The 17,633-nt window shown below is 42.2% G+C and overlaps 2 long non-coding RNA genes across 4 annotated transcripts in view; one reads left to right on the forward strand and one right to left on the reverse strand.

The window, feature by feature from the left end:
- The window catches only part of LOC310767889, a 63,609-nt gene that overhangs the window by 8,346 nt on the left and 37,630 nt on the right, over positions 1–17,633 (forward strand). For 2 of the 3 annotated variants that reach the window (XR_014551096.1, XR_014551098.1), the window contains exon 3: positions 15,661–15,743. The exons of the other annotated variant lie outside the window; for it this stretch is intronic. This is a non-coding gene — a long non-coding RNA (uncharacterized lncRNA). The remainder of the gene's footprint in view (positions 1–15,660; positions 15,744–17,633) is intronic. 3 annotated transcript variants of the gene reach the window in all.
- The window catches only part of LOC310767883, a 936,392-nt gene continuing 921,821 nt past the window's right edge, over positions 3,063–17,633 (reverse strand). Inside the window, exon 3 of the long non-coding RNA XR_014551090.1 lies at positions 3,063–4,390. This is a non-coding gene — a long non-coding RNA (uncharacterized lncRNA). The remainder of the gene's footprint in view (positions 4,391–17,633) is intronic.

Below are 17,633 nucleotides of genomic sequence, written 5' to 3' on the forward strand. Positions count from 1 at the left end.
GCCAGAGTCATGATGGCCCTTCAGGATGCTTGTGGGATTCCAAAGCTCAATAAGAAGAATTACGCGGACTGGGTTCTGTATGCAGAGGCAATTCTGCGGAAAGAGGGTTTGTTTGAGGTGATTACAGACAACCCCCCAGCTCCAGTTACAGATGTATGGGCAGCTAAGGATTCCAAAGCAAGGGGAACTCTTACATTGATAGTATCCCCGGAAGAGCTCTGTCTGTTGCGTGATAAGACCTCAGCCAGAGAAATTTGGGACGCTTTGAGAGAGGCTCACTTAAGGACAGAAGCTGGATCCACTATGTTTTACTTCAACAAGCTGCATAATATGGCTCTTGCTGAAGGTGGAGATGTGCGTTTACATCTGATGGAGATGCAAAATCTGAGACATGAGCTGCAACAGAGAGGACTCAACTTTCCAGAGGCTGTGTATTCTTTCATGATACTACAATCTTTGGGTTCAGGTTGGGAGTCTGTTGCAACCCAGATTGCTGTGCAACCAACAGCTCAGCTAACAGTGGATTATGTTACTGCCGTGATTTTAAATGAAGCAGATCGCCGGGGTGCTAGCTGCATGGGCAAGGGGGAGTCTTCACAGACGTCGTCCCATAGTGCAGTGGAACCACCAGATGGCGCCAAAGCTTTGAAGGCAGTGAAATGCTACTCGTGTGGACGTCTAGGCCATATGAAGAGGGAATGCAGATATCCCAGGGCCAAGACAGAGCAGCGCAGCGAAAGCTCATCGCGCGGAAAAGGCCGAGGCAAAGGCAAAGGTCCGGTGTCAAGGACAACGCAGCACAAGGCTATGGTTTCACGCTTCACTCCAAAGGTTGCAGAGGTCCAGAAGACGTCTAGATCTTTCTTCGTTGTTGATTCAGCGGCGACCCACCACATGTGCAACGATAAGAGACTGTTTGTGTCTTTTACACCGCAGGAAGGTGCGATTCACCAGGCGGATGACCACACAATTCCCAGTAAAGGCTACGGAACTGTTGTTCTTCACAGTTTGGACTTATCGATACAGAATGTGCTTTACGTGCCAGATGCCAAACATAATCTGCTCAGCGTTGGACAGCTGAATGAGCGGAACATTGACGTTTCCTTCAAGAACAGGAAGTGCATCATCACAAAGAAAAATGATTATGTATTGCATGCTGAATATGTTGATCGTTTGTTTGTTTTGTATTATGATGATGTTGTGCAGGATGACACTTGTTGCATTGCAGGTTCTAACAAAAGTTTGCATGCAGAATGTATTCATGATTTTCATAGAAAATTTGGTCATTTGCATTTTGAGGCAGTATCTAAAATGCCTGCCTTGGTTGAAGGTATGACTATTAAACCCTGCAGGTACCACATGAAGTGCAAAGCATGCGCAGCAAACAAGGTAAAAATGGCTGCGAAAGGTAAGGTGTCTAGTAGGCAAGCTACGGAACCATACCAGATTGTTCATGCAGATTTGGTTGGACCACTAGCGCCCTCTTTGGGTGGCAATAGGTACTTCATGGTTCTCATTGATGCATTTTCCAGATATATTTTTGTGTACAATCTCAAGCAGAAATCAGAGGCTTTTCCTAGGTTCAAGGAATTCTGTGCTTGGTTGGAAAATGTGCATGGTAAGAAGATAAAGACTCTTTTCAGTGATCGCGGGGGAGAATTCACTTCTCAGCAGTTTGAAGCTTTTCTGACTGAGAAAGGAATTCAACACGATTTGTCTAGTCCTCGCTCGCCATGGCAGAATGGACTTGCGGAAAGGGCAAATCAGACATTGCTTCAAGGGTTAAAAACCTTGCTGCATGATGCCAATCTTCCAGAGAGTTATTGGGCCGAATCTCTCTCGTGTTTTGTTTACAGTTACAATCGCAGGTTATCTTCAGCGATTGGTTGTACCCCCTATGAGAAGATGTTTGGCAAGAAGCCATACATTAAACACATGAAAATTTTTGGTTCTGACATGTGGGTTCATTCACCACAAAATTCCAAGTTAGACAAGCGTGGATTGCATGGTATCTTTCTAGGTTATCAGAAAGGGTCTTACAGAATAATGATGACTGACTCTAAGGCAATTAAGCTCACGAGAAGTGTTGAGTACAATGCAAAGTGGGGGGAGAATGTGGGAATTTTCCAATGTTATCCTGATGACGGTGATGAGACTGAGGAAAGTCAAAAGCAGCCACAACAACCCACACCCACTGATGAAGGTTCTGAGTCTGAATCTGAAACTGAATCGGGTGATTCAGAGGATTTCAAGAGTGCGAAAGCCTCTATGCGACCCTCTGAAAGCTCTGATCAAGAATTGGAGGAACCATTGTTCACAATAGGTCGTTTTTCTCCTAAGAAGGAAGAGGAGAGTGTTGAAGACTTAAGGCTAATTCGTAGGTCACAGAGAGCCACAAAAGGCAGACCTCCAAAGAGATTTGCTGATGAATTTGCTACGATAGCAGTAACAGCTGTTAAAAGCTCCAAGAAGGTATTTGAACCTTCTAGTTTCCAAGAAATCCAGGGTTTGGATTCAAAGGAAGCTGAGCCATGGTTAAATGCCATGAAGGCTGAACTTGATTCCTTAGAAAGGAACAAAACATGGGAGCTAGTTCCAGTAGTTCCAGGAATGAAACTGCTTGGAAGCAAATGGGTCTTCAAAGCGAAGACAGATCAAAATGGCAAGATAGTCAGACACAAAGCCAGATTGGTAGCCAGAGGTTTTGCACAGGTACCAGGTGAAGACTATCACGAGACCTACTCACCCACAGTGAGGTATGAAAGCATAAGGCTTATGCTCAAGCTAGCTGCAGAGGAAAATCTACACATTAGTCACCATGATATTAATACAGCTTTTCTGTATGGATCTCTAGATGAATCACTTTATATGCTTCCACCTGATGGCGTACAGGTAAAACAGGGATTTGTTTGTGCTCTGAAGAAATCCCTTTATGGTCTCAAACAAAGTGCACGGTGTTGGCACACAAAACTCACTGAAGTATTGTTTTCTCTAGGTTTTCAGCAAGGGAAAGCTGATCCATGTGTATTTGTCAAAGAGGAGGGGCAAAAGAAACTGTACTGTTTGTTTTATGTTGATGATTTATTATTCTTTTGGAAAGATGTCGCAATGTACAATAACGCCCTAGCTCAACTGAAAGAGCACTTTGACATGAAAGATCTTGGTGAGGTAAACAACTACCTATCTCTGGAAATAGAGAGAGATCAAGATGGTAACATTCTAGTACACCAGTCACGGAAAATTGCTGATGTGTTAAGCAAACTAAATCTGATGGATGCTAACCCTGTAGACACACCGATGACAACAGGTTATCAGATAGATGACACTGAAGAAGCATTTTCTGACACTACATTGTACAGAAGTGTGCTAGGCAAGCTAAACTTCATTGCCAGATGTTCAAGACCAGACATTGCTGTTAGCTGTAATTTGCTAAGCAGACAAGTCAACAATCCTAGTATCAAGGATTGGAAAGCTCTGAAACGCATAGCGCGGTATTTGAAAGGCACTATGCATTACAGACTGAGATTTAACAATCGAAAGTCTGGTGGTCTTGAGATATTTGCAGATGCAAGTTTTGGAAGTGACACTACAGACAAGAAAAGTACGTCTGGAGTTTGCTACATGTACAATCAGGGTCTGTTTGATTGGTCATGCAAGAAGCAAACAACAGTTAGCTTAAGTTCTTGTGAAGCCGAACTGAATGCACTGTCTTATTCACTTAAGGATTGTGAATGGTTAATACAATTGTGCAAAGATATGAAAATTCCTGTCAAATGTCCAATCCGGGTTTACCAGGACAACAAAGCATGTTTAGCTTTGCTGAAGTCTGAAGGTTGTAAGCAAAGCACAAAGCACTTGCAATTAAAGTTGCAGCATGCTAGGGAATGTATTCAGAAGGGACTCGTAACGGTGTCCTATATGCCAGGTAATGAAATTCCTGCTGATGTATTGTCCAAGATTGTATCCAGGGATCAACACTGTACCTATGTGCAAAAGTTGGGTTTGTACTGATATTGTACGAACACGCTGCCCAGTGATGTTCACAGAAAGGGGGAGGATGTTGGTTTCTGCTTTCCTTCACTGTGCAGCGAAAGGGTTTGTCACGAGACAGGTGTTTACATTCCACAGTCTGTACTGTTGGAGTTTCTCACGGGAAAGGGAGACTGGATGTGACGTACACTGGTTTCCTGTTTTTCACTGTTCTTTGCAGTTTCACTTTGGTGATTCTCTCCGAGCTGTCGAGGAGAGAGGATGCATTTCTCTGCTCCGGCAGAGGCAAGATGTCTTTCTGTAATATAATCGCTTTGAACTTTAAATAAAGCAATATAGAGTATGCAGCACGTACTCCTCATCCTTCTGCTGTGCACGGAACTCTGCTTTAAACTAACAGCTAGAAGCAAACACCACCTGCTTTGGACTCTGAGTAGACTTGCCTGGGAATTACTTGATTGACAAATACACTTAAAACATGGTCAGAATGTTGACTGCGAAGTGCCCCTTGGCATCTGAATAAAAAGACAAAGTGTAAGACACAGAAGAAATGTTGGGATGCACAACATCAGCCCAGGGTTTAATCCTGCTGCTTGTGACGGTATTTTGAAACCTTTCTGCTTCCTGGGTGTTGCCTTCAAGCAACATTAGAAGGGTCTCCCTGAATGAAGAGTTACATCCAGCAGGATACATAGGCGAGCAAATCCTCAGAGACCTTGATAACATTAAAGCACCTTTAGGAGAGAGACCTGGGTGAGCTCACTGGTTATATCTGTTGAAGTCAGATTTGGGATAAGCATCCTTTCTGATCATCCTTGGTGAAAGATGAAATGCACTCAAAATAAGACTTAGATGGTATTTATAGCCCTCTCTGCTTAGTAAAGTTATTAAAAGTGTCTTGTCACGATGGTGGACAAATTGTGGCAACTTGGGGTCTTTTGTTCATATGTGGTGGTCCTGCCCATGAGTACACCCCTTTAGGGCTAATATATGAACTGACCATGGCTCAGACAATTGATATAAACCATGAGATTGGTCTTTTTCCATCTACTCTATAAATGTCCAAGATATTTTGGCTCCTGAGGCAAACCACAGAATGGTGTCCCCCTCCTCACCAGGGAAGAAGGGGTAAGTGAAGATCTACATCAGAAACAAGGGGGCAGGATAAAGATCTACATTGGGATCTGCTGCCCCTGTGGATTCTGCCACCTGAGGCAGTCACCTAACCTTGCCTCATGGGTGGGCCAGCCCTGCCAGGACCTCACCAATCTTCAAATATCTAAAGGACTGTCACATGAAAGAAGGAGCAAGCTTATTTCTCTGCTGCTCCAGAGGATACAACCTGAACCAATGGATTCAACTGACATGAAAAGAAATTCTGACTAAACATTTGGAAAAACTTACTGGTGGTTAGAGCTGCTCAGCTATAGAATTGACTACCTCAGAAGGTGATGGACCTGGAGATCTCTTCACTGGAGAATTTTAAGCAGAGGTTGGATAGCCACCTGTCAGGGGTTCTTTAGCTGTGATTCCTGCATTTCAGGGGGTTAAACTCAATTACCTTTTGGGGATCCTACCCAATGCTACAATTCTATGATTCTTTGAAGGACTTCATAACTTACCTGATGATGGCAGCAAGTCTTACAGTTGTTCGACACTGGAGAGGGTGCCCACTACATCCAGATTGCAATTCATAATTTGCCTCATTACTGATCAAAGTAGCAGAGTTCATTCCATTGCTGTTTTTAACCACTGTGGTCTCTGTAATAACAATTTGTTTCTTGTTCATTTTCATCAGTTGGTTGGTTTCTCTGGCCTCTTTTGCACAACGCCTCCTGCTCCAATAATTCTAAACCTGCCTACCAAGCTAACCATGATTCTAGTTTAGAAATTGTTTCATAAGAGCTCTAAGTCTCCCACCAAGTGGCAGAGCAAATGCTTTGCACAGGGAAGGTTCTGGGTCTAGTCCAGTGTATCTCCAGGAAGCAGAACGAGAACAGAGAGCTTGAACTAGGTCACTTTTGGGGTCCTTTTCAATTCTACAATTCTATTATTCTATTTTAAAAAAGCTCTTCCTGCTTCCTGAAAGGCTGGAGAACCATGGCAAGCCACAGCTGGTCACTTCCTCTCCACTTCTTTCTCTCCAACCACAGAAGCGTTTTCTGTGTGGCCTCATCCGAAAGATCGTCACAGCCTCCTGAAAGAGATCTCCATGCTCTCCCCCACTCTTAGGTGGGAAGAAGCACATGGCAAAAGAAAAATAATGATTACATGGTTATAAGAAGAATATGCTTGATGTTTGGGTGTCAAATGAAATGTAATTTTGAATGATATTTTTGCCCTTTGAATGATACATCATCCTTCAGAAATGCCACGATCTGCCCCGTTATTAATGCAGTTTAGAATGAGTGGAATTGAAATGATAATGAGTTTCTAAATTAATATTGCAACTTCCCATTTCAGTATTTGATGAGCTGTATCAAAACTTCATTAAATCACTCTCTGTTTTGCCAGCTCTGGTTTATAATCAGGGCTGAGAGCATTGAGTCTTGCTCCGGGAAACCAGTTTGGTCTGCAAGCTGAGTTCTGGTGGGCTTGTATGCATGATGGGCTGTAGTAATGGCACAAATAAGGGAGTTAATGATGTGTTTTTCAAAATGTGACAATAACACTTTTGATTGTTAAGTAAATATTGCATGCAAAATTACAAGGCTAACAAGATGCGACTTTTGCTTTCTGGCTTAGCATCGCATCACAGAAATTCTCCTTCTGAGCACCTCAGCAGTTGGGAAAGGTACTGGATTTTACACTAACCTTTGCTGCTGCTTTCATAGAGGCTGAATGGCATCTCAGATACAGATACAAAGCCTACTCTTCATTATCTTGCTTAGGGTTCCCACCACTCCTGGGCTAACTGGTAGCAAGGGGCTTTCTTTGAACCACTTTCCTGACCCTCTTTCCAGGCCATTAGAGCTGCTTAGCCACACTTCTTGGACAACTTCTGCTGCTACCTTCTTATTGTGCCTCTTCCACTTCAGGCTGATAAGCCATCCTGGGACACAGGGCTGCAGAAAGGACAACATGGGCAAGTGAAAATGATGGAGTCTGACGTAGATAAGCTTCCTCATCTTCTGGCCCTGCTGTCAGATTTCTCCAGGGATACCAAAGCTCTGGAGGTGCTCCAGATGGAACTTACAGCTGTGAGAATTGTGGGAGGGTGGATTTGGTCGAGGCACGTATATCTGTAGCAACGACTGGAGAAATGCAAATGCAACAACCCTCTGTAAATGGTAGGCTGACATTAGGACTTTACCAGACTAACCTATTTATTCCAAACCCTTCCAATATAGATTCCCCTGACCCAATTCCAGAAGTGGCAGAAAAAACTACACTCGTTTATTTTCTCACACAAAAAGCCAAGAATAAGCCCCAAATACCTGCACCTCCCCTCCTCAGAAGGAGGATGGGGAATCCCCAACATAGAATCATACCACATCACCAACCAGGTATGCCACATAGTCCTGTATATTCTAGAAGACAAGATGAAACAATGGGTCTACTTGGAGAGAGACACCATTGAAAACATCCCCACAACAGCATACCCATTTCACCAAAACAAACAAAAGAAAATTCCCACAACACTGAACAGGTTCACACAGTCCATGCTTAAAGCATGAAAGGGAAAAGTAGGCAAACTATCCCCATCCCCACTAAGCCCCCTGGCCTGTCACTCACTATTCCAAAACACAGCACAAAATCTCCAGATAGAAACCTGGCAAGCCAAAGGCCTACTCTCTCTAAAAGACTTCTACAACAACAACAACAAACCCATACCAACACAAGAAATACATGGCAAACTAGGGGACACCCAAATACCTTCGCTAACACACCATCAACTACATGCCTTCTTAAACAATCCAGCAGTAAAATCAGCAGCCGCTAGGCCCTTTGAAAACCTTCTCCTGACAGCAGAGGGACATGGCAAACAGATGGTATCCACAATATACAAAATACTGCTCCAAAATCCCAAAAAAACCCTTGACACAATCAAAGAACAATGGGAGCATGACATAGACTATGAAATTAACCCCACCCAATGGAATAGAAGGTGGTCTAAACCTCACATTAAGTCCATATCAGTCCAAAGAAGGGAACTCACTCCGAAACTCACCTACAGGTGGTACTTAACACCACAGAAATTGGCACTGATACGCCCAGGAACCTCACCAAGATGTTGGAGATGCTGCACCTCCACAGGCACATACCTCCACATGTGGTGGGAATGCCCTAAAATCCAACCCTTCTGGACAGCAGTCCTACAAGAGATATGCAAAATAACTAATCAGATAGTAGAACTCACCCCAAAACTGGCCCTACTGAACATCTTTCAAGATCATAATGACCATTCACATTATACAGAGCTTATAACCCACCTACTCTCAGCAGCCAGAAGCCTCATAGCCAGACACTGGAGAGACCTGTCAGGAGTAAACATGGACTAATGGTATCAAATTGTATGGGAAACGGCCTTACTAGAAAAGCTAACCAATAAACTGAAACTTACCCAGGAACAAATAGAAGAGAACGCCTTCACCCCAGTATGGCTCCCCTTTATCACATACTCAGTCCAAGAAGACAATAAGAATCTACCAACAGCATACAAATCAATCTGGCTTACCTAACCCAACAAGCCGTCCCTCCCTCACAAATGCAAACAAACCCCAATGATGCCAGCCACAGACAACCAACACCCTGCCCCCCAATACCTCTCACTACCAAGAAAATGTAATAAATGAATAGAAAGAGAACCTACCCAGCTGACAGGTACATAAAACCCCACACGTACACTATACAAGAGAATATAAACCTCACTACCCCACCCCTCTTCTTCCCCAACCTTATACTGTACTCAACACTAATGTCTCACAACAAATGTAACTGATTTGTAAGAAAGCCTGTACAACCTGAAAATAAGAGACAACACATGTACTTTTGTAAACCAAGAAAATATTTAATAAAAATAATTTGGGGAAACAAGCAGTTGGGATAATCCACACATTAAAATTGGAGGCATACATGCTCCCCCACACCCCTCCCAAGCTTGGCATCAATTTAGTAACATAGATGAAAAGTTCTAAAAGAGATCTTAAATGCCATTTACATCTCCTGACACAGAAGCCAGGATTAATTATACTAAAAAATAGATTTACATCCAGGCTGGGGACGCCTGCACATCCCTTGTGGGAATCAGTTCTCCAACCCAATTAAGCATATGGCTTCCTACTGACATTTAAATTTACCTTTTTGAAGTACAGGCCAGTTCCCTCTTGTCCTTTTCCTCATGCAGAAAAGCCAATCTGCATACCCTTTCTAATAATATTTTACACATTTGAACACTTTTGCCAGGGCGTTTTTATGGGAGCTTTGTTTTGCTAGACCAAAATGTATCTTGTTCATTTCCGCTTCTTCAGATAGCTTGATGTTGAGATGAGGGAACCATGGTGTACATAGTCATTTTAAGTTTGGGAAATACTAAACTTGCAGCTAATGAATTGTTGTCCTCCCATTTTACAAGTGGCAAAATGAGGCCGAGAGAAAGGCTTGTCCAAGGACATCCAGTTGAGCCCATGGCCAATCCTGATAAATATCATAATTATGCATGTTGCATATCCTTTGTTCAAAGGAGCCATTTGCTCAGAGATTTGGGCAGCCCTTTCCCATCAGCTGATATTCACACTCCTTCAAGGCCTCCTCTCTCCTTTTACATTCATGGCTTGCTTGGAAGAAAAACATCCAGGACCCCAAATTTGGATGTCAGGACACACCAGGCGCAGCATTGTTGTTGTTGTTGTTGTTGTTGTTGTTGTTGTTGTTGTTGTTGTTGTTGCTGCTGCTGCTGCTGCTGCTGCTGCTGCTGCTGTTGTTGTTATACCCTGCTTTCATAGACACACAGAACTGCTGAGTTGGAAGAGATCCCCAAGGGTCATCTAGTGCAACTTCTTGCAATGCAGAAATCACAACTAAAGAAGCCCTGACAGATGGCCATGCAACCTCTGTTTAAAGACCTCCAGTGGAGGAGAGTCCACCATGTTCTGAGGCAATTTGTTCTACAGTTGAACAGCTCTTACCATCAGGAAGTTCTTCCCAGTGTTTAGCTGGAATCTCATTTCTTGTCATTGAATCCATTAGATCAGGTCCTCCCCTCTGGAGCAGCAGAAAACAAGCTTACTCCATTTTCCACGTGACAGCCCTTTAGATACTGAAGACGGTTATCACTAAGGTTACCAGATTTTTTCAATGAATCCGGGGACACTTTTCAACTTCCTACTAAATAGATGGATTTTGTCAAGTGACTGATTTGTAAATCCGGGGACTGTCCCCAGGAAATGGGGACGTCTGGTAACCTTAGTTATCACATCACATCTTCTCTTCTCTGTGCTAAACATACCCACCTCTCTCAACCATTCCTCATATGGCTTGGTTTCCAGGCCCTTGATCATCTTGGTCGCCCTACTCTGCACACCTTCTAGCTTGTCTATATCCTTAAACTGTAGTGCCCAGAACTGGATACTGGACTCCAGTTGGGGTCTGATCAAGGCAGAATAGAGTGATACTTTTACTTCCCTTTCTGAACACTATACTTCCATTAATGCAGCATAGAATTGCATTAGCTTTATTTGCAACTACATTGCTCTTGTTTCTGAGCAGGGCAGCAAGTGTCAGCGAGTTGCATTAAAGAAACCTTTAAGCATGCTACTTGTTCAAATGAAACCATAGTCTTGTTTTTAGCTATGGTTTGGTATGGTGTTCAAACTTGGCCAAAGAGAGCTTTAAAAAAATGTTTGCGTGCTTCTGTTTCTAATTGTATTTATTGCCTTTGAAGAAAAGGGCTAAATATTCAAATAAAAAATAAAAAAAGTTTACTCTCCTTTCTAAAGTCATTGGCACCATTTCTTCTGTGCAAATGCTTTTGCTCCCCCTTATGGCTGAGAAGGCCAAAAGTTTTCCATCTGGCTCAGAGCTTGTTCATATCCAGCCGAGGCGGCAGGAACTTGTCAACAGCGATAAATCCTAACGTAACCTTAATGGCTGAGCAGTTTAAACTTGAAATTGCATAATTCGATGAAAAGGATCAAGCCAACTAACCTCATTTCCTCAGACCTACAATCGGGTCGAACACAGAAAATTAATTAGGAAGCAATTCCAATACTTGTAAAATAATTAACGGAGCCCCCAAGTCGAGCAGGCCAGAACCCACATGCATGGCTCGGCGTTTTTGTTTGTTGTCAAGCCTGCCTATAATTAAGTTGTACAATGCCAAACTGGGATTATACCTAGCTCGTCTCCCCCTCCCTCAAATTAAGCAGCTCTTTCAAAGCCCAGCGATAGATACAGCTAATTCATTTAAATTCTCATTTCAAGAGAGACATTTCATTTCAAGTTTGGTGCCTAATTACTTGGCCCAAACCCAACTCCTCTGCCATTTTCAAATAAAGAGATGCTTTCAAACCTCTACAACCCTTTAATTTTCTTTTCCTTTAAATGCTAATAAAGACACAAACCATCAAGAAAGTCCCAGGTTGAATTTAAAACAAAAAAACCAGTACCACTTTTGACAGCCTATCTCTATAGTTCAGTGGAGATTTGTTTGCATACCCATATAACTAAGGATCTGGATTTGTTCTGCAACCCTTCGTAATTCCCAACATCATCTTTTGTTGGAACTTCATTGAGAAAAGTAATGATTTGGGTATAAGTTGAATACTTTCCCTGTTTTTTGGCAGTCCTGGGCTTTATCCTCCATGAGTGGAACCCAGAGAACATACACATAACCAAGGAAGCTACCTGAAGCTAAAAACCAATTTCAACTTCTATTTCAGCACAGTTTAGCCATGGAGAGGTATCAATTGTGCTCAATCCAGCTGCCCAGGTAGCCCACCACCAGGATGCCTTTGTGATGAGCAGGGACACTAATGCCAATGATGTTCTCCTTGGCACCTTCTTGGTGACTAACGCTCAATACCCAGCACCACTAGTGTGCCTAAGCCACCCCAGTAGATCTGCAGCGTTTCCTTGATCAATCACAGTTTTACTTTTAAAAACATCCGGATTAACTAAATCAGATTGCACATGGCGAATATTGTATTTAGTTGTAATACAACCAATTGCACGTTCAAGAGCAGGATACGCAACATTTATGTGTCATCCAGAAATGAAAAATTACCCTAGAGGTTTCATTGCTTGATTAATTGATTGATGTACTAAAACTGATGTGATTGACTAAGACGTCTTTCATCATGTGACAGCCATAAGAACAGCAGAAGAGCCTGCTGGTGGGTCAAGCCAGGGGGCCAAGGAGTTCAGCATCCTGTTCTCTCAGTGCCCAACCAGGTTCCTGTGGGAAACCAGCAAGCAGGATTTGAGCACAAGAGCTTTGAAAAACTGGTATTATCAATGAAATAATAGTCGGTGGATTGTTTTGGAGTGCCATTTTAAAGGAATAAGAAGAATATATGTTTAGAGAAGACTGGGAAATGTTTATTGAATATATGGGGGGAATTGTGTACACTTGAAAATGTTGTCAGCATTAAGATAAATTTAACAGTGTAAATAAGTTTTGATGGATGTAATAATGGAACACTGAATGGTTTAGCTTATGTAAAATATGCAAGGATTTATGATATGGAAAATGAACCATGGAAAGTGAAGAAGGGAAGTCATTGATATTTTAAGGATGTTTAAATGAGTATTCTGAATTGTAAAACAGAAAATTTAATAAAAATTATATATAAAAAAATAAAATAAAGGAATTTGTTTACGATTAGTAGAAACGATTGCTTTGTTGAAATCCATAGGGCACTTCATAATTTCAGTAGCTGTGGGGTTGAGCTTATCTCGTAAGGGGGCTGGAGGCCTTTAAAGTGTGCTGCTTTCTTCCTATTAAACTTTTCTTCAGTCTCTTGCACTCTCCCCAGCTGCCTGGTCTTCCTGAGCTGAACAAGCCCTAGCAGAGGACTCAATCATTTAATGTGTCAGCACAAACAATTTGGAACTCCCTGCATAATGATACGAGGCAGGCACCTCCACTGGTGGTTTTTTGTTTTTGTTTTTTTGCTGTTGTTGTTTTTGTGCCTCCTGAAGGCATTCTTGTGGTAATGTTCAGGGTGGCAGGAAAGGATATATTGTTTCTTAATATCCTTCCTAACTTTCGCTAGCAAGTTCCTTTACTTAGCAGAGTGCATTCCCCTTTACACAGCAGTAAACTAGTTGCAAAATTGTGTGAGTTTCTTAAGACAGTACGTAATTCAGTCTGGCTTGTCCAGATGGAAATGTGTTCTAACATTTTCCTGGTAAGACCCCTTGAATCCCTCCTAGAAGAATAAAGACACCACAGTCTTATTCATAAGCAATAAAAAGAAAGTTTACTCACGACCAGGCAGAGCACAGGCTTAAAGTTACAAAAATGTACAGACAGGTTTATCCCATAAGGGAGATGACCTGGGGGACTGCTCAGCTGGCAGCCAGCAGTTCAGTCCAGGAAGTTCACAGGACAAAAGGAAGATGGAAAAGAGAGAGTGTGGCAGCATGCCTTTGCCTTTTACCAGGTCAGGAAAGGTCACGCCCACCCATTAGTCACATGCAAGGAAGGATGCTCCAGGCCAGGAGGAACAGGAAGTTTCGACTGGCTGGACCAAACATTCCCTTGCATGTCCACTCTAGCAAAACAAGAAATGTTGTATTTTACTTCTCCCAGTGGATTACATGCCACAATTCTTGTTTAGATAAGCCTACTCCAATGTTTAGAAAGTTTGTAGTAGTTTTCATTTGTTTTAGTCTGTTTTATTGCAGTTTAAATCTCCTGCATGTTTAAATTACAGCTGTAATTTTTTTTTGCGATAATGTTATTGTTTTATCTTGTAAACTGCTCTGAGGTGTGTGGTTTTTTTTTCCTGCAACAAAGCAGTATATTACTTTTATTAACCAAATAAATAAATCTCATTACATCTGCCACTGATTGATGCTTTTTATGCTTTGAACTGCCCAGAGGTCTATAGATGACGGGTGGTATAATTTTTTAAAAAAAAAAAAGTCAGGAAGGCTTAATAGTGAGCACCCAAAACCAGCCTGTTGGCTGAATTTGTTCCTTTTACCCCTATGTAAAACAATCATCACCACCGTCACCAACATCATCAGAACTTTAAAAACCACTAACAATAGACAGTTGCCATGTGTATGGTAGGCAGCCTCTCCAGTTTCCCATGAATATTGTGGGGTTTTTAGGAAACATTGGGACATAAGAGATGATTTGCAGAATTTCAGGAACACCCCTTGGCCACTTCAAAAGTAAAGTGAGCCCAGCAACAACAGCTGCACCACAAAGAGACTCCAATAATTTGACTGAATTTTTCCAGTGACTTTTCTTTTCTCACTAATGGATAGAGGATGGTAAAATAAATAAAAATAATAATGTGAAGGAGATATTTTTGGCATGGAACTAGCAGCCATTGATTTCTTTAAGGACCTCTTTGAATCTCAAGACCTCTTTGAATCTCAAATGTGACCCAGAATCTCATGCAGGGGAGGAGTTGTTTAAAGCCTTTGGTCCTACACAAGAAAACAAGAAATCAATTTATGGCAAAGATTACATTTAAAAATATATAATTAAGCCATGTTGTAGCGTTGGTTGTTGCAAAGTGCTGAGCTGCAGAGAGGAGAATAGATTGTTATTAATTTCCATTCATGAAGCTTAGCAGAATTTGCCAAAAGGCAATTAACAGTATTATATATGCACTCATCAGTAAGACCACAGGATGTATATCAGATTGATGCCAATATAAACTTTACCTTCCAACAAAGTGGCTTAAAGACAGTAAACATAATCTGATATTTAAAAATTACACTTTTTAAAAAACATGGGAATGGTGAAGAAAAAAAACCACAATATAAAAAAAGGGGAGGGAGACAACTTATAGCCCTAATAGTTCAAGGATAGTTACAGATAGGTAGCCGTGTTGGTCTGCCATAGTCGAAACAAAATAAAAAAAATTCCTTCCAGTAGCACCTTAGAGACCAACTAAGTTTGTTATTGGTATGAGCTTTTGTGTGTATGCACACTTCTTCAGATACACTGAAAAAGAAGTCACAACCAGACCCTTATATATAGTGAGAGGGTGGGGAGGGGTATTACTCAGAAGGGTGGTGGGAATGGGTGATTGGCTGATAGGTGTGGTAAACCTGTTGACAACTGTTAACGACTGCAATTGGTCTTACAGGAAAAAGCAAGGGGTGAGATGGCTTTATTATGTATAATGAGATAAGAATCCAATGTCTCTATTCAGACCAGGTTCAATGATAGTATTTATTTAGGTGAATTGCAGATGGCCCAATAAGTATGGAGCCAAGAAGGAGGTGAACTTTTACAGACATCTTCACTTAATGTATGATGGTATAGTTGTTTTGTTTTATGATGTAATTTGTTGGCATCCATCACTGGTCTTACTCAGAGTAGACCCATTAAGGCTAACAAACATGGCTAACTTAGGTTCATTAATTTCAGCAAGTCTACTCTCAATTAAGACTAGCATTGACTACAACCCATCGTCATCTATCTCGTTTATTGTCTAATTGAAATTATAATTGTTATTTTACTGTTTTATTTATTAATTTCAGTTATTAATTGCTTCCTCTAAGAGCATCCTGAAATGATAATAGAACTATTATACCCTGCTCTGAGACCCACACGTGTAGAACAGGTAAGAAAGAGATGCACCTAATGAATAAACAAACAGAAAATCCAATGCTGCAATTTCTTAGCTATTGGAACGCTGTTTTGCATGGACATATTTAACCCTGAAGGGTTAGTTTGCAAGAAACAGAACATGGGGTAGCTGTGTGTTTCAGGCAGGCATCTTTGCCCCAGACTCCAGTAAATCCCCACCAGGGATATCAGCCCCACCAAACGTCTTGATCTGTGTCAAATGCCTCCTGCTTCTCCGAGGTCCTGATTCTGCTCCTTTCCCTCACCTAGTCGGTCATGCTTCTTATGTCAGGCTTCCAAACTGATCTGGCTGCCTTCTGGAGTACGCCTAGGTGGCTGCGAAACCATCTGGTGCTGTTTAAGAAACAGTCTGAAAGGCTGGGCTTGAAATTCATCACAGTTAGGTTGGAGCAGGTAAAGGGCAGCCAGAGACAGCAGAAGTCGCAAGGAAGAACATGGCAAGGGCAGGCAGCTCTCCAGAAGGGTCAACTGTCAGGTGGGGAGGAGATGAGAAGCTGGTCCATGCAAGGCAGCACATGATGCATTGGAGACTGGGGAGGGGGCAGTGTTCAGGGGCACTCGGCAAAGCAGCATAGGAAGCTGCTTTATACATTGGTCCATCTAGCTCAGTATTGTCTACACTGACAGTGGCTCTCCATCATTTCAGGCAAGGGTGTCTTCTAGTCCTCTCTGGAGATGCCAAGGATTTAATGTGGGACCTTCTGCATCCAAGGCAGATGCTCCACCACTGGGCTACCACTGGGCTACATTCCTTCCCCTCTGGTCAGAGGAAATACTCCTCGGGGGGGGGGATGAAGAGTTAGGAGTGTGGGTGTATAATTCATAGAATGGTAGAGCTGGAAGGGATAACCAAGGGTAATCTAGTCCAAACCCCTGCAATGCAGGAAACACAGCTAAGGAAACCCCAAACTCAGCTACACAGCTGCAAATAAAAGGTTTTAAATGTGTTGTTAAGTGCAATATACAAATGTGACACTAGATGGCGAGAGTGAGGTATGCCAAATTCAATGTATTTTTTTCAAAACATTTTTTAAAAAAGCATTTTCACAGCTTTTTTTTATATGTGTGTGGATTCCACTCCTGACAGGTGTTTTTAACCTCTGTTTAAAAACCTCCAATGAAGGAAAGCCCACCACCTTCTGATGTAATCCATTCCACTACCAAACAACCCTCATCACCAGAAAATTCTTCCTAATGTATAGTCAAAATCCCTTTGTTGTAATTTGAATCCATTGGCTTGGGTCCCTGTGGCATGTGCGAGTGACATCAGCATGTCACGGTGCGTGCCACATGACACGCACGCACACACACTGCTGTGATGTCTGCATGCCCTGGGCACCTACTGTCATGGGGGCAAGGTGGTACACCTGGCTTCTCGTCTCTCTCTTTCTTTTTGCTTCTGACATTTTGGTTGCCTTCACCCAGAATAAAGACATGAGCCACAACTGTTGGCTTAAACTGGGGTTGCTTCCGTACAGCCCCTCTTCTCAAGGTATGGAGCACTGGCTTTGCATGTCAAAACTCCCAAGTTCATCTCCTGGAGGGCTGTTGCCAGTCAGTCTGTAGACATTATTTAAGACTGACTTGGCAAAAGACAACTTCCTTTGTCCTTGCACCTTTTAACAGGAAGTCAGTCCACATGGCATTGTTAAGGTGCAGCACTCCAGTGTTTTCAATGCCATCCTTCTACAATTTTGTGGTGTTATCATGATTATCTTACCTGCAATGAAACTCAGTTGTAGCAACAACTTGTTCACGGTGTACCATTAGGGCTTTCAAGAGGAAATGCTTCCTTTTAACCATAAAGCTTACTGCATAAAGTTTCAGGCACTTTCACTCTTGGTAATTTGGGCTGTAGGATTAG

This window comes from Podarcis filfolensis (genome assembly GCF_964270895.1).
Source record: "Podarcis filfolensis genome assembly, chromosome: 8".
Classification (NCBI taxonomy): Eukaryota; Metazoa; Chordata; class Lepidosauria; order Squamata; family Lacertidae; genus Podarcis; species Podarcis filfolensis.